We start from the raw sequence: 23,630 nt of genomic DNA, 5'->3' as shown, positions 1-23,630 counted from the left end.
TGTGCTGCTGAGTAACACCGCCGCCATGTCCCCCTCAATGCTGCAGGTGAGAGGCCTTACATAGGGGTGTGCTGGGAGTAGTAGTGCTTATAGTGATACGCTGTAACCCCCCATTACATGGCTGTGGCTCTCAGGGGTGTGCTGGGAGTAGTAGTGCTTATAGTGATACGCTGTAACCCCCCATTACACGGCTGTGGCTCTCAGGGGTGTGCTGGGAGTAGTAGTGCTTGCTTATAGTGGTATGCTGTGAGTAGTAGTGCTTATAGTGATACGCTGTAATCCCCCATTACACGGCTGTGGCTCTCAGGGTTTTGCTGTGAGTAGTAGTGCTTATAGTGATACGCTGTAATCCCCCATTACACGGCTGTGGCTCTCATGGGTTTGCTGGGAGTAGTAGTACTTATAGTGATACGCTGTAACCCCCCATTACATGGCTGTGGCTCTCAGGGGTGTGCTGAAAGTAGTAGTGCTTATAGTGATACGCTGTAACCCCCCATTACACGGCTGTGGCTCTCAGGGGTGTGCTGGGAGTAGTAGTGCTTATAGTGATACGCTGTAACCCCCCATTACACGGCTGTGGCTCTCAGGGGTGTGCTGGGAGTAGTAGTGCTTATAGTGATACGCTGTAACCCCCCATTACACGGCTGTGGCTCTCATGGGTGTGCTGGGAGTAGTAGTGCTTATAGTGATACGCTGTAACCCCCCATTACACGGCTGTGGCTCTCAGGGGTGTGCTGGGAGTAGTAGTGCTTATAGTGATACGCTGTAACCCCCCATTACACGGCTGTGGCTCTCAGGGGTGTGCTGGGAGTAGTAGTGCTTATAGTGGTATGCTGTGATGTCCAGCAGTGACGCCTCCGCTGTAAACCCCCCCCCCCCCATTACACAGCTGTGACTCTCGGGTGTGCTGGGAGTAGTAGTGCTTATAGTGGTACGCTGTGATGTCCGGCAGTGACGCCTCCGCTGTAAACCCCCCCCCATTACACGGCTGTGACTCTTAGGGGTGTGCTGGGAGTAGTAGTGCTTATAGTAATACGCTATGATGTCCGGCAGTGACGTCTCCGCTGTAGCCCCCCTCATTACATGGCTGTGGCTCTCAGGGGTGTGCTGGGAGTAGTAGTGCTTATAGTGGTACGCTGTGATGTCCGGCAGTGACTCCTCCGCTGTAACCCCCCATTTCCCAGCTGTTCAGGGTTGGGTCCTGCACCTTCAGGTTCCACTCTCTGCCAGCTACTCAGCAGGGCCTGGTCCAGGTGTTAGGGGCCAGTGGGAATTAGCCGACGCTCTTTAGGAATGTGTGTCAGCAGCATGCCTACGCATACACAGCAGCAAGTGGTTCTAGGTGCAGGTGATAGGACCTGGTGGTGGCAGCACAATACCCGCCCACTGTGCAGTGGGTGGAGTCAGTAACAGGCAGTTACTGATGGTAAGAAGTAATCCCCTATTGGCCAAGTCCCGTCTTTGATCGCTTAGCGCAGTCACATCCATAACTTTTATCTCTGGAGGTTAGCAGGAGATGAACCCTTTGTACGGTATGTAAGGCACCATTCTGCCCTGACTGAGGCCCACAGGGAGGTACCCTCAGGCTGCTATATATACGCTTGTTGTGCCAAGAGAGTCCAAAACCCTCTTTATGTTCCACCTGGGTGAGTCTGGGTAAGCGGCCGATGTACTAAGCGAGGAGTGTGATGTGGTATCCGTTTGATAGATAGACACCATATGTTAGACAGACATTAGGTTGACAGGGTCAAACGGTCGACATGAAAATGATCGACATAAAAAAGATAGACAATTTTTTTTATGTAACATGTTTTTGGGTTATTTCATACTTTCTCTATCCATGTCGGCATAGAGTTGGTTATAAACCTTGTGGCGAGCGCAGCCCGAAGCGAGGGTATGCCTTTCTACAATTGGAGGTCCCAGATGACAAAACTATCCACACAAACCACAAAAATGCAAAAACCATGGTGTCTACCTTTTTCATGTCGACATGTTGACCTTTTGACCTGTCGACATGTTGACCTTTTTTCATGTCGACCTTTTGACCCTGTCGACCTAATGTCTGTCTAACATATGGTGTCTTTCTATTGACTAACTAGACACTGTCTATCTATCATACCGGAACCGTGTGATACAGTGGATGGAGATAGAAGGAGCGGGCTGCACCAAGCATCACAGCCGCCCGCAGTGCGGTACATCCCCCCCACCTACATACTGTACTAATCACATATGTACTAACAGCGCTCCCGGTAAGATCTGTCTTTTGTGTATAGGACCCGCGTGGTCAGTGGTGGTTGTAGAGACGGGAAAGTAGAGGGAGCGTCTGCAGTCACCCCGCCTGCTCTCCATCGCCATCAGCGTAATATTGTATAGCGTTTTTACACTGTCAGTCACTCTCGCCGCAGTGTGCGCAGGCCTGACTGCAGAATTGTTTATTAGAGGAGTCCGCTATCCGTGACGCTTCTATTGGCGGGCCAGCAGGGCACTACGGCCTGAGAGTGCGGCCTGAGGGTGCGGCCGCAGTCACCCTGCCCGCTCTTGGATATTCAGCAAGTGCTGTGCTGTTGTTCTCTCCACCAGTGTCCCAGAATGCCGGTGGTGGTGGGTGTTACGCCGCCGCACAAGCGTGGAGCACGGAATCCTGGGAGCGACCACAGGAGAGTATGGAGCAGCCAGCACTCTCATACACCCTTCTGCGGCAGCCTGCCTCCTGTCCCTGACTGCAGTGCTGCTGACTGTCTCGCTGCCGGCCAGGGTGCACTCACTGGCTCACACACCGGCAAGGTGGCAGTGAGCGCCGGACTCTCTCCTGCTTCCCTTCATCACAGAGCTCCAGGGCACGATCCACCGACACCACCGCATGCAGCAGCTGCTCTGTGGATGGAAGCAGAGAAGATGTATGAGAAAGAGTAGAGCTACCATGGGGAGGGAAACAGGTGAGGAGGAGGCCGGGGGTGGGATGGGTCCTCGCCCTGTGGTGCATGCTGGTACCACGCAGCTCCAGGCAATGTTCCCTGTCCTCCCCTTACGGTGCAGTCGGTGCATCTGGTACTGGGCGGGACAGGAGATCACCTTCTACAGTGATTCAGGTGATGAAGCACATACAGAGCTGGCTCCTGTGTAAGGGAAGAGGTATGTGGGTGTGCCCTGTACCAGTGACGTGCTTGGGATAATACTGTCACTGCCCACTGTTCCCCTGTCTATGGGGGCTGTGCTGTCACGTGTATAAGGGGCTCTACTGTGCTGTCACGTGTATAAGGGGCTCTACTGTGCTGTCACGTGTATAAGGGGCTCTACTGTGCTGTCACGTGTGTAATGGGCCCTACTGTGCTGTCACGTATATAAGGGGCTGCACCGTGCTATCACATGTAGAAGGGGCTGCGCTGCGCTGTCACGTGTAGGAGGGGCTGCGCGTTCACGTGTAGGAGGGGCTGCGCGTTCACGTGTAGGAGGGGCTGCGCTGTCATGTGTATAAGGGGCTGTGCTGCGCTGTCACGTGTAGGAGGGGCTGCGCTGCGCTGTCACGTGTAGGAGGGGCTGCGCGTTCACGTGTAGAAGGGGCTGTGCTGTCACGTGTAGAAGGGGCTGTGCTGTCACGTGTATAAGGGGCTGTGCTGTCACGTGTATAAGGGGCTGCGCTGCGCTGTCATGTGTAGAAGGGGCTGTGCTGTCACGTGTAGAAGGGGCTGTGCTGCCCTGTCACATGTATAAGGGGCTGCGCTGTCACGTGTATAAGGGGCTGCGCTGTCACGTGTAGAAGGGGCTGTGCTGTCACGTGTAGAAGGGGCTGTGCTGTCACGTGTATAAGGGGCTGCGCTGTCACATGTATAAGGGGCTGCGCTGTCACGTGTAGAAGGGGCTGTGCTGTCACGTGTAGAAGGGGCTGTGCTGTCACGTGTATAAGGGGCTGCGCTGCGCTGTCACGTGTAGAAGGGGCTGTGCTGTCACGTGTAGAAGGGGCTGCGCTGTCACGTGTATAAGGGGCTGCGCTGTCACGTGTATAAGGGGCTGCGCTGTCACGTGTATAAGGGGCTGCGCTGTCACATGTATAAGGGGCTGCGCTGTCACGTGTAGAAGGGGCTGTGCTGTCACGTGTAGAAGGGGCTGTGCTGTCACGTGTATAAGGGGCTGCGCTGCGCTGTCACGTGTAGAAGGGGCTGTGCTGTCACGTGTAGAAGGGGCTGCGCTGTCACATGTATAAGGGGCTGCGCTGTCACGTGTATAAGGGGCTGCGCTGTCACGTGTATAAGGGGCTGCGCTGTCACGTGTATAAGGGGCTGCGCTGTCACATGTATAAGGGGCTGCGCTGTCACATGTATAAGGGGCTGCGCTGTCACATGTATAAGGGGCTGCGCTGCGCTGTCACGTGTATAAGGGGCTGCGCTGTCACATGTATAAGGGGCTGCTCTGTCACATGTATAAGGGGCTGTGCTGTCACATGTATAAGGGGCTGCGCAGTGCTGTCACGTGTATAAGGGGCTGCGCTGCGCTGTCATGTGTAGAAGGGTCTGCGCTGCACTATCACATGTAGAAGGGGCTGTGCTGTCATGTGTATAAGGGGCTGCGCTGTCACATGTATAAGGGGCTGCTCTGTCACATGTATAAGGGGCTGTGCTGTCACATGTATAAGGGGCTGCGCAGTGCTGTCACGTGTATAAGGGGCTGCGCTGTCACATGTATAAGGGGCTGCTCTGTCACATGTATAAGGGGCTGTGCTGTCACATGTATAAGGGGCTGCGCAGTGCTGTCACGTGTATAAGGGGCTGTGCTGTCACATGTATAAGGGGCTGCGCAGTGCTGTCACGTGTATAAGGGGCTGCGCTGCGCTGTCATGTGTAGAAGGGTCTGCGCTGCACTATCACATGTAGAAGGGGCTGCGCTGTCAGGTGTATAAGGGGCTGTGCAGTGCTGTCACATGTATAAGGGGCTGTGCTGCGCTGTCACATGTAGAAGGGTCTGCGCTGCACTATCACATGTAGAAGGGGCTGCGCTGTCAGGTGTATAAGGGGCTGTGCCGTGCTGTCATGTGTATAAGGGGCTGCGCAGTCACATGTAGAAGGGGCTGCGCCGCGCTGTCACGTGTATAAGGGGCTGTGCTGTCACATGTATAAGGGGCTGCGCTGTCACGTGTATAAGGGGCTGTGCTGTCACATGTATAAGGGGCTGCGCAGTGCTGTCACGTGTATAAGGGGCTGCGCTGCGCTGTCATGTGTAGAAGGGGCTGCGCTGTCACATGTATAAGGGGCTGTGCTGCGCTGTCACATGTAGAAGGGTCTGCGCTGCACTATCACATGTAGAAGGGGCTGCGCTGTCAGGTGTATAAGGGGCTGTGCCGTGCTGTCATGTGTATAAGGGGCTGCGCAGTCACATGTAGAAGGGGCTGCGCCGCGCTGTCACGTGTATAAGGGGCTGCTCTGCGCTGTCACGTGTAAAAGGGGCTGTGCTGTCACGTGTATAAGGGGCTGTGCTGCGCTGTCACATGTAGAAGGGTCTGCGCTGCACTATCACATGTAGAAGGGGCCGTGCTGTCATGTGTATAAGGGGCTGCGCAGTCACATGTATAAGGGGCTGCTCTGCGCTGTCACGTGTAAAAGGGGCTGTGCTGTCACGTGTATAAGGGGATGCGCTGTGCTGTCACGTGTATAAGGGGCTGTGCTGTCACGTGTATAAGGGGCTGCGCTGCGCTGTCATGTGTATAAGGGGCTGCGCCGTGCTGTCACATGTATAAGGGGCTGCGCTGTCACATGTAGAAGGGGCTGTGCTGTCACGTGTATAAGGGGCTGCGCTGCGCTGTCATGTGTAGAAGGGGCTGTGCTGTCACGTGTAGAAGGGGCTGTGCTGCCCTGTCACATGTATAAGGGGCTGCGCTGTCACGTGTATAAGGGGCTGTGCTGTCACATGTATAAGGGGCTGCGCAGTGCTGTCACGTGTATAAGGGGCTGCGCTGCGCTGTCATGTGTAGAAGGGGCTGTGCTGTCACGTGTAGAAGGGGCTGTGCTGTCACGTGTATAAGGGGCTGTGCTGTCACATGTATAAGGGGCTGCGCTGTCACATGTATAAGGGGCTGCGCTGTCACGTGTAGAAGGGGCTGTGCTGTCACGTGTATAAGGGGCTGTGCTGTCACATGTATAAGGGGCTGCGCTGTCACATGTATAAGGGGCTGCGCTGTCACGTGTAGAAGGGGCTGTGCTGTCACGTGTAGAAGGGGCTGTGCTGTCACGTGTAGAAGGGGCTGTGCTGCCCTGTCACATGTATAAGGGGCTGCGCTGTCACGTGTATAAGGGGCTGTGCTGTCACATGTATAAGGGGCTGCGCAGTGCTGTCACGTGTATAAGGGGCTGCGCTGCGCTGTCATGTGTAGAAGGGGCTGTGCTGTCACATGTATAAGGGGCTGCGCTGTCACGTGTATAAGGGGCTGTGCTGTCACATGTATAAGGGGCTGCGCAGTGCTGTCACGTGTATAAGGGGCTGCGCTGCGCTGTCATGTGTAGAAGGGGCTGTGCTGTCACGTGTATAAGGGGCTGTGCTGTCACATGTATAAGGGGCTGCGCTGTCACATGTATAAGGGGCTGCGCTGTCACGTGTAGAAGGGGCTGTGCTGTCACGTGTAGAAGGGGCTGTGCTGCCCTGTCACATGTATAAGGGGCTGCGCTGTCACGTGTATAAGGGGCTGTGCTGTCACATGTATAAGGGGCTGCGCAGTGCTGTCACGTGTATAAGGGGCTGCGCTGCGCTGTCATGTGTAGAAGGGGCTGCGCTGTCACATGTATAAGGGGCTGTGCTGCGCTGTCACATGTAGAAGGGTCTGCGCTGCACTATCACATGTAGAAGGGGCTGCGCTGTCAGGTGTATAAGGGGCTGTGCCGTGCTGTCATGTGTATAAGGGGCTGCGCAGTCACATGTAGAAGGGGCTGCGCCGCGCTGTCACGTGTATAAGGGGCTGTGCTGTCACATGTATAAGGGGCTGCGCAGTGCTGTCACGTGTATAAGGGGCTGTGCTGTCACATGTATAAGGGGCTGCGCAGTGCTGTCACGTGTATAAGGGGCTGCGCTGCGCTGTCATGTGTAGAAGGGGCTGCGCTGTCACATGTATAAGGGGCTGTGCTGCGCTGTCACATGTAGAAGGGTCTGCGCTGCACTATCACATGTAGAAGGGGCTGCGCTGTCAGGTGTATAAGGGGCTGTGCCGTGCTGTCATGTGTATAAGGGGCTGCGCAGTCACATGTAGAAGGGGCTGCGCCGCGCTGTCACGTGTATAAGGGGCTGCTCTGCGCTGTCACGTGTAAAAGGGGCTGTGCTGTCACGTGTATAAGGGGCTGTGCTGCGCTGTCACATGTAGAAGGGTCTGCGCTGCACTATCACATGTAGAAGGGGCCGTGCTGTCATGTGTATAAGGGGCTGCGCAGTCACATGTATAAGGGGCTGCTCTGCGCTGTCACGTGTAAAAGGGGCTGTGCTGTCACGTGTATAAGGGGATGCGCTGTGCTGTCACGTGTAGAAGGGGCTGTGCTGTCACGTGTATAAGGGGCTGTGCTGTCACGTGTATAAGGGGCTGCGCTGCGCTGTCATGTGTATAAGGGGCTGCGCCGTGCTGTCACATGTATAAGGGGCTGCGCTGTCACATGTAGAAGGGGCTGTGCTGTCACGTGTATAAGGGGCTGCGCTGCGCTGTCATGTGTAGAAGGGGCTGTGCTGTCACGTGTAGAAGGGGCTGTGCTGCCCTGTCACATGTATAAGGGGCTGCGCTGTCACGTGTATAAGGGGCTGTGCTGTCACATGTATAAGGGGCTGCGCAGTGCTGTCACGTGTATAAGGGGCTGCGCTGCGCTGTCATGTGTAGAAGGGGCTGTGCTGTCACGTGTAGAAGGGGCTGTGCTGTCACGTGTATAAGGGGCTGTGCTGTCACATGTATAAGGGGCTGCGCTGTCACATGTATAAGGGGCTGCGCTGTCACGTGTAGAAGGGGCTGTGCTGTCACGTGTATAAGGGGCTGTGCTGTCACATGTATAAGGGGCTGCGCTGTCACATGTATAAGGGGCTGCGCTGTCACGTGTAGAAGGGGCTGTGCTGTCACGTGTAGAAGGGGCTGTGCTGTCACGTGTAGAAGGGGCTGTGCTGCCCTGTCACATGTATAAGGGGCTGCGCTGTCACGTGTATAAGGGGCTGTGCTGTCACATGTATAAGGGGCTGCGCAGTGCTGTCACGTGTATAAGGGGCTGCGCTGCGCTGTCATGTGTAGAAGGGGCTGTGCTGTCACATGTATAAGGGGCTGCGCTGTCACGTGTATAAGGGGCTGTGCTGTCACATGTATAAGGGGCTGCGCAGTGCTGTCACGTGTATAAGGGGCTGCGCTGCGCTGTCATGTGTAGAAGGGGCTGCGCTGTCACATGTATAAGGGGCTGCGCTGTCACGTGTAGAAGGGGCTGTGCTGTCACGTGTATAAGGGGCTGCGCTGTCACATGTATAAGGGGCTGTGCTGTCACATGTATAAGGGGCTGCGCTGCGCTGTCATGTGTAGAAGGGGCTGTGCTGTCACATGTATAAGGGGCTGCGCTGTCACGTGTAGAAGGGGCTGTGCTGTCACGTGTATAAGGGGCTGCGCTGTCACATGTATAAGGGGCTGTGGTGTCACGTGTATAAGGGGCTGCGCTGCGCTGTCATGTGTAGAAGGGGCTGCGCTGTCACATGTATAAGGGGCTGCGCTGTCACATGTATAAGGGGCTGTGCTGTCACGTGTATAAGGGGCTGCGCTGCGCTGTCATGTGTAGAAGGGGCTGTGCTGTCACATGTATAAGGGGCTGCGCTGTCACGTGTAGAAGGGGCTGTGCTGTCACGTGTATAAGGGGCTGCGCTGTCACATGTATAAGGGGCTGTGCTGTCACATGTATAAGGGGCTGCGCAGTGCTGTCACATGTATAAGGGGCTGTGCTGTCACGTGTATAAGGGGCTGCGCTGCGCTGTCTTGTGTATAAGGGGCTGCGCTGTCACGTGTAGAAGGGGCTGCGCTGTCACATGTATAAGGGGCTGCGCTGTCACATGTATAAGGGGCTGCGCAGTGCTGTCACATGTATAAGGGGCTGCGCTGCGCTGTCACGTGTAGAAGGGGCTGTGCTGTCACATGTATAAGGGGCTGTGCTGTCACATGTATAAGGGGCTGTGCTGTCACGTGTATAAGGGGCTGCGCTGTCACATGTATAAGGGGCTGTGCTGTCACATGTATAAGGGGCTGCGCTGCGCTGTCATGTGTAGAAGGGGCTGCGCTGTCACATGTATAAGGGGCTGCGCTGTCACATGTATAAGGGGCTGTGCTGTCACATGTATAAGGGGCTGCGCTGTCACATGTATAAGGGGCTGCGCAGTGCTGTCACGTGTATAAGGGGCTGCGCAGTGCTGTCACATGTATAAGGGGCTGCGCTGTCACGTGTAGAAGGGGCTGTGCTGTCACGTGTATAAGGGGCTGCGCTGTCACATGTATAAGGGGCTGTGCTGTCACGTGTATAAGGGGCTGGGCTGCGCTGTCTTGTGTATAAGGGGCTGCGCTGTCACATGTATAAGGGGCTGCGCTGTCACGTGTATAAGGGGCTGCGCTGTCACATGTATAAGGGGCTGCGCTGTCACATGTATAAGGGGCTGCGCAGTGCTGTCACATGTATAAGGGGCTGCGCTGCGCTGTCATGTGTAGAAGGGGCTGTGCTGTCACATGTATAAGGGGCTGCGCTGTCACGTGTAGAAGGGGCTGTGCTGTCACGTGTATAAGGGGCTGCGCTGTCACATGTATAAGGGGCTGTGCTGTCACATGTATAAGGGGCTGCGCAGTGCTGTCACATGTATAAGGGGCTGTGCTGTCACGTGTATAAGGGGCTGCGCTGCGCTGTCTTGTGTATAAGGGGCTGCGCTGTCACGTGTAGAAGGGGCTGCGCTGTCACATGTATAAGGGGCTGCGCTGTCACATGTATAAGGGGCTGCGCTGCGCTGTCACGTGTAGAAGGGGCTGTGCTGTCACATGTATAAGGGGCTGTGCTGTCACATGTATAAGGGGCTGTGCTGTCACGTGTATAAGGGGCTGCGCTGTCACATGTATAAGGGGCTGTGCTGTCACATGTATAAGGGGCTGCGCTGCGCTGTCATGTGTAGAAGGGGCTGCGCTGTCACATGTATAAGGGGCTGCGCTGTCACATGTATAAGGGGCTGCGCTGTCACATGTATAAGGGGCTGCGCTGTCACATGTATAAGGGGCTGCGCAGTGCTGTCACGTGTATAAGGGGCTGCGCAGTGCTGTCACATGTATAAGGGGCTGCGCTGTCACGTGTAGAAGGGGCTGTGCTGTCACATGTATAAGGGGCTGCGCTGTCACATGTATAAGGGGCTGCGCTGTCACGTGTATAAGGGGCTGCGCAGTGCTGTCACATGTATAAGGGGCTGCGCTGTCACGTGTAGAAGGGGCTGTGCTGTCACGTGTATAAGGGGCTGCGCTGTCACATGTATAAGGGGCAGTGCTGTCACATGTATAAGGGGCTGCGCTGTCACATGTATAAGGGGCTGCGCTGTCACATGTATAAGGGGCTGCGCAGTGCTGTCACATGTATAAGGGGCTGCGCTGTCACATGTATAAGGGGCTGTGCTGTCACATGTATAAGGGGCTGTGCTGTCACGTGTATAAGGGGCTGCGCTGTCACATGTATAAGGGGCTGTGCTGTCACATGTATAAGGGGCTGCGCTGTCATGTGTAGAAGGGGCTGCGCTGTCACATGTATAAGGGGCTGCGCTGTCACATGTATAAGGGGCTGTGCTGTCACATGTATAAGGGGCTGTGCTGTCACGTGTATAAGGGGCTGCGCTGCGCTGTCATGTGTAGAAGGGGCTGCGCTGTCACATGTATAAGGGGCTGCGCTGCGCTGTCACGTGTAGAAGGGGCTGCGCTGCGCTGTCTTGTGTATAAGGGGCTGCGCTGTCACATGTATAAGGGGCTGCGCTGTCACGTGTATAAGGGGCTGCGCAGTGCTGTCACATGTATAAGGGGCTGCGCTGTCACATGTATAAGGGGCTGCGCTGTCACATGTATAAGGGGCTGTGCTGTCACATGTATAAGGGGCTGCGCTGTCACATGTATAAGGGGCTGCGCTGCGCTGTCACGTGTAGAAGGGGCTGCGCTGTCACGTGTATAAGGGGCTGCGCAGTGCTGTCACATGTATAAGGGGCTGCGCTGTCACATGTATAAGGGGCTGCGCTGTCACATGTATAAGGGGCTGCGCTGTCACGTGTATAAGGGGCTGCGCTGTCACATGTATAAGGGGCTGCGCAGTGCTGTCACGTGTATAAGGGGCTGCGCTGTCACGTGTAGAAGGGGCTGCGCTGCGCTGTCACGTGTATAAGGGGCTGTGCTGTCACATGTATAAGGGGCTGCGCTGTCACATGTAGAAGGGGCTGTGCTGTCACATGTATAAGGGGCTGTGCTGTCACATGTATAAGGGGCTGCGCTGTCACATGTATAACGGGCTGTGCTGTCACATGTAGAAGGGGCTGCGCTGTCATGTGTATAAGGCGCTGCGCTGTCACGTGTAGAAGGGGCTGCGCTGTCACATGTATAAGGGGCTGCGCTGTCACATGTATAAGGGGCTGCGCAGTGCTGTCACGTGTAGAAGGGGCTGCGCTGTCACGTGTATAAGGGGCTGCGCTGTCACGTGTAGAAGGGGCTGCGCTGCGCTGTCACGTGTAGAAGGGGCTGCGCTGTCACATGTATAAGGGGCTGCGCTGTCACATGTATAAGGGGCTGCGCTGTCACGTGTAGAAGGGGCTGCGCTGCGCTGTCACGTGTAGAAGGGGCTGCGCTGTCACGTGTAGAAGGGGCTGCGCTGTCACATGTATAAGGGGCTGCGCAGTGCTGTCACGTGTATAAGGGGCTGCGCTGCGCTGTCATGTGTAGAAGGGGCTGTGCTGTCACGTGTAGAAGGGGCTGTGCTGTCACGTGTATAAGGGGCTGTGCTGTCACATGTATAAGGGGCTGCGCTGTCACATGTATAAGGGGCTGCGCTGTCACGTGTAGAAGGGGCTGTGCTGTCACGTGTATAAGGGGCTGTGCTGTCACATGTATAAGGGGCTGCGCTGTCACATGTATAAGGGGCTGCGCTGTCACGTGTAGAAGGGGCTGTGCTGTCACGTGTAGAAGGGGCTGTGCTGTCACGTGTAGAAGGGGCTGTGCTGCCCTGTCACATGTATAAGGGGCTGCGCTGTCACGTGTATAAGGGGCTGTGCTGTCACATGTATAAGGGGCTGCGCAGTGCTGTCACGTGTATAAGGGGCTGCGCTGCGCTGTCATGTGTAGAAGGGGCTGTGCTGTCACATGTATAAGGGGCTGCGCTGTCACGTGTATAAGGGGCTGTGCTGTCACATGTATAAGGGGCTGCGCAGTGCTGTCACGTGTATAAGGGGCTGCGCTGCGCTGTCATGTGTAGAAGGGGCTGCGCTGTCACATGTATAAGGGGCTGCGCTGTCACGTGTAGAAGGGGCTGTGCTGTCACGTGTATAAGGGGCTGCGCTGTCACATGTATAAGGGGCTGTGCTGTCACATGTATAAGGGGCTGCGCTGCGCTGTCATGTGTAGAAGGGGCTGTGCTGTCACATGTATAAGGGGCTGCGCTGTCACGTGTAGAAGGGGCTGTGCTGTCACGTGTATAAGGGGCTGCGCTGTCACATGTATAAGGGGCTGTGGTGTCACGTGTATAAGGGGCTGCGCTGCGCTGTCATGTGTAGAAGGGGCTGCGCTGTCACATGTATAAGGGGCTGCGCTGTCACATGTATAAGGGGCTGTGCTGTCACGTGTATAAGGGGCTGCGCTGCGCTGTCATGTGTAGAAGGGGCTGTGCTGTCACATGTATAAGGGGCTGCGCTGTCACGTGTAGAAGGGGCTGTGCTGTCACGTGTATAAGGGGCTGCGCTGTCACATGTATAAGGGGCTGTGCTGTCACATGTATAAGGGGCTGCGCAGTGCTGTCACATGTATAAGGGGCTGTGCTGTCACGTGTATAAGGGGCTGCGCTGCGCTGTCTTGTGTATAAGGGGCTGCGCTGTCACGTGTAGAAGGGGCTGCGCTGTCACATGTATAAGGGGCTGCGCTGTCACATGTATAAGGGGCTGCGCAGTGCTGTCACATGTATAAGGGGCTGCGCTGCGCTGTCACGTGTAGAAGGGGCTGTGCTGTCACATGTATAAGGGGCTGTGCTGTCACATGTATAAGGGGCTGTGCTGTCACGTGTATAAGGGGCTGCGCTGTCACATGTATAAGGGGCTGTGCTGTCACATGTATAAGGGGCTGCGCTGCGCTGTCATGTGTAGAAGGGGCTGCGCTGTCACATGTATAAGGGGCTGCGCTGTCACATGTATAAGGGGCTGTGCTGTCACATGTATAAGGGGCTGCGCTGTCACATGTATAAGGGGCTGCGCAGTGCTGTCACGTGTATAAGGGGCTGCGCAGTGCTGTCACATGTATAAGGGGCTGCGCTGTCACGTGTAGAAGGGGCTGTGCTGTCACGTGTATAAGGGGCTGCGCTGTCACATGTATAAGGGGCTGTGCTGTCACGTGTATAAGGGGCTGGGCTGCGCTGTCTTGTGTATAAGGGGCTGCGCTGTCACATGTATAAGGGGCTGCGCTGTCACGTGTATAAGGGGCTGGGCTGCGCTGTCTTGTGTATAAGGGGCTGCGCTGTCACATGTATAAGGGGCTGTGCTGTCACATGTATAAGGGGCTGCGCTGCGCTGTCATGTGTAGAAGGGGCTGTGCTGTCACATGTATAAGGGGCTGCGCTGTCACATGTATAAGGGGCTGTGCTGTCACGTGTATAAGGGGCTGGGCTGCGCTGTCTTGTGTATAAGGGGCTGCGCTGTCACATGTATAAGGGGCTGTGCTGTCACATGTATAAGGGGCTGCGCTGCGCTGTCATGTGTAGAAGGGGCTGTGCTGTCACATGTATAAGGGGCTGCGCTGTCACGTGTATAAGGGGCTGTGCTGTCACGTGTATAAGGGGCTGCGCTGTCACATGTATAAGGGGCTGTGCTGTCACATGTATAAGGGGCTGCGCAGTGCTGTCACATGTATAAGGGGCTGTGCTGTCACGTGTATAAGGGGCTGCGCTGCGCTGTCTTGTGTATAAGGGGCTGCGCTGTCACGTGTAGAAGGGGCTGCGCTGTCACATGTATAAGGGGCTGCGCTGTCACATGTATAAGGGGCTGCGCTGCGCTGTCACGTGTAGAAGGGGCTGTGCTGTCACATGTATAAGGGGCTGTGCTGTCACATGTATAAGGGGCTGTGCTGTCACGTGTATAAGGGGCTGCGCTGTCACATGTATAAGGGGCTGTGCTGTCACATGTATAAGGGGCTGCGCTGCGCTGTCATGTGTAGAAGGGGCTGCGCTGTCACATGTATAAGGGGCTGCGCTGTCACATGTATAAGGGGCTGCGCTGTCACATGTATAAGGGGCTGCGCTGTCACATGTATAAGGGGCTGCGCAGTGCTGTCACGTGTATAAGGGGCTGCGCAGTGCTGTCACATGTATAAGGGGCTGCGCTGTCACGTGTAGAAGGGGCTGTGCTGTCACATGTATAAGGGGCTGCGCTGTCACATGTATAAGGGGCTGCGCAGTGCTGTCACGTGTATAAGGGGCTGCGCAGTGCTGTCACATGTATAAGGGGCTGCGCTGTCACGTGTAGAAGGGGCTGTGCTGTCACGTGTATAAGGGGCTGCGCTGTCACATGTATAAGGGGCAGTGCTGTCACATGTATAAGGGGCTGCGCTGTCACATGTATAAGGGGCTGCGCTGTCACATGTATAAGGGGCTGCGCAGTGCTGTCACATGTATAAGGGGCTGCGCTGTCACATGTATAAGGGGCTGTGCTGTCACATGTATAAGGGGCTGTGCTGTCACGTGTATAAGGGGCTGCGCTGTCACATGTATAAGGGGCTGTGCTGTCACATGTATAAGGGGCTGTGCTGTCACGTGTATAAGGGGCTGCGCTGTCACATGTATAAGGGGCTGTGCTGTCACATGTATAAGGGGCTGTGCTGTCACGTGTATAAGGGGCTGCGCTGTCACATGTATAAGGGGCTGTGCTGTCACGTGTATAAGGGGCTGCGCTGTCACATGTATAAGGGGCAGTGCTGTCACATGTATAAGGGGCTGCGCTGTCACATGTATAAGGGGCTGCGCTGTCACGTGTATAAGGGGCTGCGCAGTGCTGTCACATGTATAAGGGGCTGCGCTGTCACATGTATAAGGGGCTGTGCTGTCACATGTATAAGGGGCTGTGCTGTCACATGTATAAGGGGCTGCGCTGCGCTGTCACGTGTAGAAGGGGCTGCGCTGTCACGTGTATAAGGGGCTGCGCAGTGCTGTCACATGTATAAGGGGCTGCGCTGTCACATGTATAAGGGGCTGCGCTGTCACATGTATAAGGGGCTGCGCTGTCACGTGTATAAGGGGCTGCGCTGTCACATGTATAAGGGGCTGCGCAGTGCTGTCACGTGTATAAGGGGCTGCGCTGTCACGTGTAGAAGGGGCTGCGCTGCGCTGTCACGTGTATAAGGGGCTGTGCTGTCACATGTAGAAGGGGCTGTGCTGTCACATGTATAAGGGGCTGCGCTGTCACATGTATAAGGGGCTGTGCTGTCACATGTAGAAGGGGCTGTGCTGTCACATGTAGAAGGGGCTGTGCTGTCACATGTATAAGGGGCTGCGCTGTCACGTGTATAAGGGGCTGCGCTGTCACATGTATAAGGGGCTGCGCAGTGCTGTCACGTGTATAAGGGGCTGCGCTGCGCTGTCACGTGTATAAGGGGCTGTGCTGTCACATGTATAAGGGGCTGCGCTGTCACGTGTATAAGGGGCTGCGCTGTCACATGTATAAGGGGCTGCGCAGTGCTGTCACGTGTAGAAGGGGCTGCGCTGCGCTGTCACGTGTATAAGGGGCTGTGCTGTCACATGTAGAAGGGGCTGTGCTGTCACATGTATAAGGGGCTGCGCTGTCACATGTATAAGGGGCTGTGCTGTCACATGTATAAGGGGCTGCGCTGTCACATGTATAAGGGGCTGTGCTGTCACATGTAGAAGGGGCTGTGCTGTCACATGTATAAGGGGCTGTGCTGTCACATGTATAAGGGGCTGTGCTGTCACGTGTAGAAGGGGCTGCGCTGTCACATGTATAAGGGGCTGCGCTGTCACATGTATAAGGGGCTGCGCTGTCACGTGTAGAAGGGGCTGCGCTGCGCTGTCACGTGTAGAAGGGGCTGCGCTGTCACGTGTAGAAGGGGCTGCGCTGTCACGTGTAGAAGGGGCTGCGCTGTCACATGTATAAGGGGCTGCGCTGTCACATGTAGAAGGGGCTGTGCTGTCACATGTATAAGGGGCTGCGCTGTCACATGTATAAGGGGCTGCGCAGTGCTGTCACGTGTAGAAGGGGCTGCGCTGTCACGTGTATAAGGGGCTGCGCTGTCACGTGTAGAAGGGGCTGCGCTGCGCTGTCACGTGTAGAAGGGGCTGCGCTGTCACGTGTAGAAGGGGCTGCGCTGTCACGTGTAGAAGGGGCTGTGCTGTCACGTGTAGAAGGGGCTGTGCTGTCACATGTATAAGGGGCTGCGCTGTCACGTGTATAAGGGGCTGTGCTGTCACGTGTAGAAGGGGCTGTGCTGTCACATGTATAAGGGGCTGCGCTGTCACATGTAGAAGGGGCTGTGCTGTCACATGTATAAGGGGCTGCGCTGTCACGTGTATAAGGGGCTGCGCTGTCACATGTATAAGGGGCTGCGCTGTCACATGTAGAAGGGGCTGTGCTGTCACATGTATAAGGGGCTGCGCTGTCACATGTATAAGGGGCTGCGCTGTCACGTGTATAAGGGGCTGCGCTGTCACGTGTATAAGGGGCTGCGCTGTCACATGTATAAGGGGCTGCGCTGTCACATGTATAAGGGGCTGCGCTGTCACATGTATAAGGGGCTGCGCTGTCACGTGTAGAAGGGGCTGTGCTGTCACATGTATAAGGGGCTGCGCTGTCACATGTATAAGGGGCTGCGCTGTCACGTGTATAAGGGGCTGCGCTGTCACATGTATAAGGGGCTGCGCTGTCACATGTATAAGGGGCTGCGCTGTCACGTGTATAAGGGGCTGCGCTGTCACATGTATAAGGGGCTGCGCTGTCACATGTATAAGGGGCTGCGCTGTCACATGTATAAGGGGCTGCGCTGTCACATGTATAAGGGGCTGCGCTGTCACATGTATAAGGGGCTGCGCTGTCACATGTAGAAGGGGCTGCGCTGTCACATGTATAAGGGGCTGCGCTGTCACATGTATAAGGGGCTGCGCTGTCACGTGTATAAGGGGCTGCGCTGTCACATGTATAAGGGGCTGCGCTGTCACATGTATAAGGGGCTGCGCTGTCACGTGTATAAGGGGCTGCGCTGTCACATGTATAAGGGGCTGCGCTGTCACGTGTAGAAGGGGCTGCGCTGTCACATGTAGAAGGGGCTGTGCTGTCACATGTATAAGGGGCTGTGCTGTCACATGTATAAGGGGCTGCGCTGTCACATGTATAAGGGGCTGTGCTGTCACATGTATAAGGGGCTGCGCAGTGCTGTCACGTGTAGAAGGGGCTGTGCTGTCACATGTATAAGGGGCTGCGCTGTCACATGTATAAGGGGCTGCGCTGTCACATGTAGAAGGGGCTGTGCTGTCACATGTATAAGGGGCTGCGCTGTCACATGTATAAGGGGCTGCGCAGTGCTGTCACGTGTAGAAGGGGCTGCGCTGTCACGTGTATAAGGGGCTGCGCTGTCACGTGTATAAGGGGCTGCGCTGTCACGTGTAGAAGGGGCTGCGCTGCGCTGTCACGTGTAGAAGGGGCTGCGCTGTCACGTGTAGAAGGGGCTGCGCTGTCACGTGTAGAAGGGGCTGCGCTGTCACGTGTAGAAGGGGCTGCGCTGTCACGTGTAGAAGGGGCTGCGCTGTCACGTGTATAAGGGGCTGCGCTGTCACGTGTAGAAGGGGCTGCGCTGTCACGTGTAGAAGGGGCTGCGCTGTCACGTGTAGAAGGGGCTGCGCTGTCACGTGTAGAAGGGGCTGCGCTGTCACGTGTATAAGGGGCTGCGCTGTCACATGTAGAAGGGGCTGTGCTGTCACATGTATAAGGGGCTGTGCTGTCACATGTATAAGGGGCTGTGCTGTCACGTGTAGAAGGGGCTGCGCTGTCACATGTATAAGGGGCTGCGCTGTCACATGTATAAGGGGCTGCGCTGTCACGTGTAGAAGGGGCTGCGCTGCGCTGTCACGTGTAGAAGGGGCTGCGCTGTCACGTGTAGAAGGGGCTGCGCTGTCACGTGTAGAAGGGGCTGCGCTGTCACATGTATAAGGGGCTGCGCTGTCACGTGTAGAAGGGGCTGCGCTGCGCTGTCACGTGTAGAAGGGGCTGCGCTGTCACGTGTAGAAGGGGCTGCGCTGCGCTGTCACGTGTAGAAGGGGCTGCGCTGTCACATGTATAAGGGGCTGCGCTGTCACATGTATAAGGGGCTGCGCTGTCACGTGTAGAAGGGGCTGCGCTGCGCTGTCACGTGTATAAGGGGCTGCGCTGTCACGTGTAGAAGGGGCTGCGCTGTCACATGTAGAAGGGGCTGCGCTGTCACATGTATAAGGGGCTGCGCTGTCACATGTATAAGGGGCTGCGCTGTCACGTGTAGAAGGGGCTGCGCTGCGCTGTCACGTGTAGAAGGGGCTGCGCTGTCACGTGTAGAAGGGGCTGCGCTGTCACGTGTAGAAGGGGCTGCGCTGTCACGTGTAGAAGGGCTGCACTGTGTAGTTTATTGTGAATAATACCCCTGCTGCGCAATGTAATGTGAAATAGTACTAATCTGTGGCCACGCCCCTTCCCCATGAAGCCATGCCTCTATATTTTCACCACGCCCATTCAGTGTGCACTGTCTCCATTAATAATATTGAGGGGTGGGGGAGCCAAAGGAAACTTTCACTGTGAGCTCCACAGTGTCTAGAACCGTCCCTTTGCGTGATGTAGCAGCTGTGGGGGGTTCTGGGAGGGATTTGATTGGATCCTTCACACCTCACAGGGGGAGTTACTATAAGAAGCCTATAGGCATCCCAAAGTTGGGAAGAGGGACACAGACCTGAAATTAGGGGGCGTGACCTCATGGATAGGGGGCGTGGCCTCACAGTCAGTGCCACGTCCCCATTGTCACTGCCATCCCCCCTCTCAGTGAACAAACAGGACTGTCCCGCCAAAAACAGGACAGTTTGGAGGTATGCTACAGGCTTCTATTGGGTAACGCCACGGTCACCACCCAAAGATGGCGTTACCCACCGGCTCCAAGCTCCGCAACATATTGCATTCTGGAGGATTTTCTGGGTTTTATCACTTTTTAGGCTTTAGTACATTTTGCCCACAGCCTGTAACATGGCAGTCAGGAGCTGATTGGCTGGTACTTTATCTCCCTCCAAGGCTTAGGTGGACATGTACTAAACAGTGATAAAAGTGGAGAAGTGAGCCAGTAGAGAAGTTGCCCATGGCAACCAATCAGCATTCACGTAACAAACATTTGTAATTTGCATACTATAAAAGTATACAGAGCAACTGATTGGTTCCCATGGGCAACTTCTCCACTGGCTCACTTCTCCACTTTTATCACTGCTTAGTACATGCCCCCCTTAGTTCATAGACCCCTAATAGAGGCAGATGTAGTGTATGACAGCAGGGAACCCTATAAATACGGTATTGTCCAGTATTGGGAAACAGATGAGTGTACCAGATACTGGCGTGTGTGAGACTTCCCTGTCTGGGGAGATCACTATGTATTGCTGTGAGTCAGCGTCTCTGTAACGTCAGAGAAACCGTCCTGGGATACTACAGTCTGCAGGAGAGGCATCGCGGTCTGTGGGCTGGAGAGGCACCGCAGACTGTCGGCTGGAGAGGCACTGGTGACTGGAGACTTTTGGCAGGAAAAGCACTGTGAGCTGGGGAGGCACCACAGACTGTCGGCAGGAGAGCCACCGTGGGCTGGAGAGGCACCGCAGACTGGTCGGCTGGAGAGGCACTGGTGACTGGAGACTTTTGGCAGGAAAAGCACTGTGAGCTGGGGAGGCACAGCAGACTGTCGGCAGGAGAGCCACCGTGGGCTGGAGAGGCACCGCAGACTGTCAGTAGGAGAGGTGCTGTGGGCTGGCGAGGCACTGCAGACTGTGAACTGAACATAGAGAGAAGGTAGGTGTCCGCACAGTCACATGGCGGTTTCCCCCTCTATGTGACTCATTAGCTCTGTGTAGGGGTCCCCTCAGTATAATAGAGTCACCTGACATACTGTGTATTGGGGCTCTTGCTGTATGTTGGGGCGTGTAGTCATATACTGTGACTGAGCATTGGGCATCGATGTTTCAGCAGTGCAGGGATTATCAGCAGACCGCGCATGTGCCGCGCGCAGAGTGACTGACAGGAAGGGGCCGTCTGGTGGGAGGTAACTGGGAGTGGCGGCAGAAGGGCAGGGGCGCGTCATGGCCGTTCTCGGGGCGTGTATCTGCTTGTCAGCTGCGATCATGTACGTAGGGAAACATGGCGCCAGCGTCACTACAGCTGCAGCCAGTCTCTGTGTGTCCATAAGACTGCCCTAACAGTCCAGGGGGGTCATTCCGAGTTGATCGCTAGCTGAAAATGTTAGCTGCGGTGCAATTAAGGGAAAAACCGGCACTTCTGCGCATGTGTATGCGGCGCAGTGCGCACGCGCGACGTACTTTCATAACGGCCGATGTATTTGTACACAAGGTCTAGCGAAGCTTTTCAGTCGCACTGCTGGCCGCAGAGTGATTGACATGAAGAGGGCGTTTCTAGGTGTCAACTGACCGTTTTCAGGGACAGTTCGTAAAAACGCAGGCGTGGCTGGGTGAACGCAGGGCGTGTTTGTGACGTCAAATCAGGAACTGAACAGTCTGAAGTGATCGCAAGCGCTGAGTAGGTTTTGAGCTACTCTAAAACTGCACAAAAATATTTTGTAGCCGCTCTGCCATCCTTTCGTTCGCACTTCTGCTAAGCTAAAATACACTCCCAGTGGGAGGCGGCATAGCGTTTGCACGGCTGCTAAAAACTGCTAGCGAGCGATCAACTCGGAATGACCCCCCATGTTCTTGTGGAAAGAATGCGGATGGGCGATGGCTCCGGCCGGCGTCTCATCTCATTCCTGGGCGGCTGCAGCACTTGCTGATATCAGCAGCTCCATAGCCTAGAGAGTTGCATGTGCGTACACGCAAAAGTGACAGAGGCCCTATTCCTGCGCTGTCTGAGCTATGGTATACCTCCCAACTGTTCCGATTTTCGCGGGACAGTCCCGTTTTTTGGGGACTGTCCCGCTGTCCCACCCGTGGGCCGCAGTGTCCCGCGGTGGGGGGGGGGGGCGCAATTGGGAGGCTCTGTCTCTCTCTGCCCTGCTTAGCAGAGCAGCGGTGAATAGACGCTGTGCTCACTGGAGTCAAAGGGAGAGGGGGCATGCAAGCGCTCTCAGAGCGCTGGGCATGCCCCCTCAGTGACGAAAATGGGTCCTCACGTGAAGCCACGCCCTTTACTTAGGTCACGCCACTTTTAGGGGGGCGTGCGCACGTGTGTCCCTCTTTCTGCAAATGAAAAGTTGCTATGGTAATCACTCTGCTGTCACCCACATACACAGAGAGCGCTGCTTATCTGACCGGGAATCACAGGACGGCATATGAAATATTTACACTGCCTCACTGTGGTGTCTGGTTCCCTGCCGACGTACAGGCGCCGCTCCTGTATCACACGGTAATGACACGCAGGTGTATGGGGCGTCCCGTTCTCTCCTGTATCACACGGTAATGACAGGCAGGTGTATGGGGCGCCCCGTTCTCTCCTGTATCACACGGTAATGACAGGCAGGTGTATGGGGCGTCCCGTTCTCTCCTGTATCACACGGTAATAACACGCAGGTGTATGGGGCGTCCCGTTCTCTCCTGTATCACACGGTAATGACAGGCAGGTGTATGGGGCGTCCCGTTCTCTCCTGTATCACACGGTAATGACACGCAGGTGTATGGGGCGCCCCGTTCTCTCCTGTATCACACGGTAATGACACGCAGGTGTATGGGGCGCCCCGTTCTCTCCTGTATCACACGGTAATGACAGGCAGGTGTATGGGGCGTCCCGTTCTCTCCTGTATCACACGGTAATGACACGCAGGTGTATGGGGCGTCCCGTTCTCTCCTGTATCACACGGTAATGACACGCAGGTGTATGGGGCGTCCCGTTCTCTCCTGTATCACACGGTAATGACACGCAGGTGTATGGGGCGTCCCGTTCTCTCCTGTATCACACGGTAATGACACGCAGGTGTATGGGGCGTCTCGTTCTCTCCTGTATCACACGGTAATAACACGCAGGTGTATGGGGCGCCCCGTTCTCTCCTGTATCACACGGTAATGACACGCAGGTGTATGGGGCGTCCCGTTCTCTCCTGTATCACACGGTAATGACACGCAGGTGTATGGGGCGTCCCGTTCTCTCCTGTATCACACGGTAATGACACGCAGGTGTATGGGGCGTCTCGTTCTCTCCTGTATCACACGGTAATAACACGCAGGTTTATGGGGCGCCCCGTTCTCTCCTGTATCACACGGTAATGACACGCAGGTGTATGGGGCGTCCCGTTCTCTCCTGTATCACACGGTAATGACACGCAGGTGTATGGGGCGTCCCGTTCTCTCCTGTATCACACGGTAATGACACGCAGGTGTATGGGGCGCCCCGTTCTCTCCTGTATCACACGGTAATGACACGCAGGTGTATGGGGCGCCCCGTTCTCTCCTGTATCACACGGTAATGACACGCAGGTGTATGGGGCGCCCCGTTCTCTCCTGTATCACACGGTAATGACACGCAGGTGTATGGGGCGTCCCGTTCTCTCCTGTATCACACGGTAATAACACGCAGGTGTATGGGGCGCCCCGTTCTCTCCTGTATCACACGGTAATGACACGCAGGTGTATGGGGCGCCCCGTTCTCTCCTGTATCACACGATAATGACACGCAGGTGTATGGGGCGCCCCGTTCTCTCCTGTATCACACGGTAATGACACGCAGGTGTATGGGGCGCCCCGTTCTCTCCTGTATCACACGGTAATGACAGGCAGGTGTATGGGGCGTCCCGTTCTCTCCTGTATCACACGGTAATGACACGCAGGTGTATGGGGCGTCCCGTTCTCTCCTGTATCACACGGTAATGACACGCAGGTGTATGGGGCGTCCCGTTCTCTCCTGTATCACAAGGTAATGACAGGCAGGTGTATGGGGCGTCCCGTTCTCTCCTGTATCACACGGTAATGACACGCAGGGCAGGTGTATGGGGCGCCCCGTTCTCTCCTGTATCACACGGTAATGACACGCAGGTGTATGGGGCGTCCCGTTCTCTCCTGTATCACACGGTAATGACACGCAGGGCAGGTGTATGGGGCGCCCCGTTCTCTCCTGTATCACACGGTAATGACACGCAGGTGTATGGGGCGCCCCGTTCTCTCCTGTATCACACGGTAATGACACGCAGGGCAGGTGTATGGGGCGTCCCGTTCTCTCCTGTATCACACGGTAAT

The sequence above is a fragment of the Pseudophryne corroboree genome, chromosome 11, assembly GCF_028390025.1.
Source record: "Pseudophryne corroboree isolate aPseCor3 chromosome 11, aPseCor3.hap2, whole genome shotgun sequence".
Taxonomy (NCBI): Eukaryota; Metazoa; Chordata; class Amphibia; order Anura; family Myobatrachidae; genus Pseudophryne; species Pseudophryne corroboree.
The sequence above is the reverse complement of the archived record's forward strand: the minus strand, read 5'-3'. Positions refer to the sequence as shown.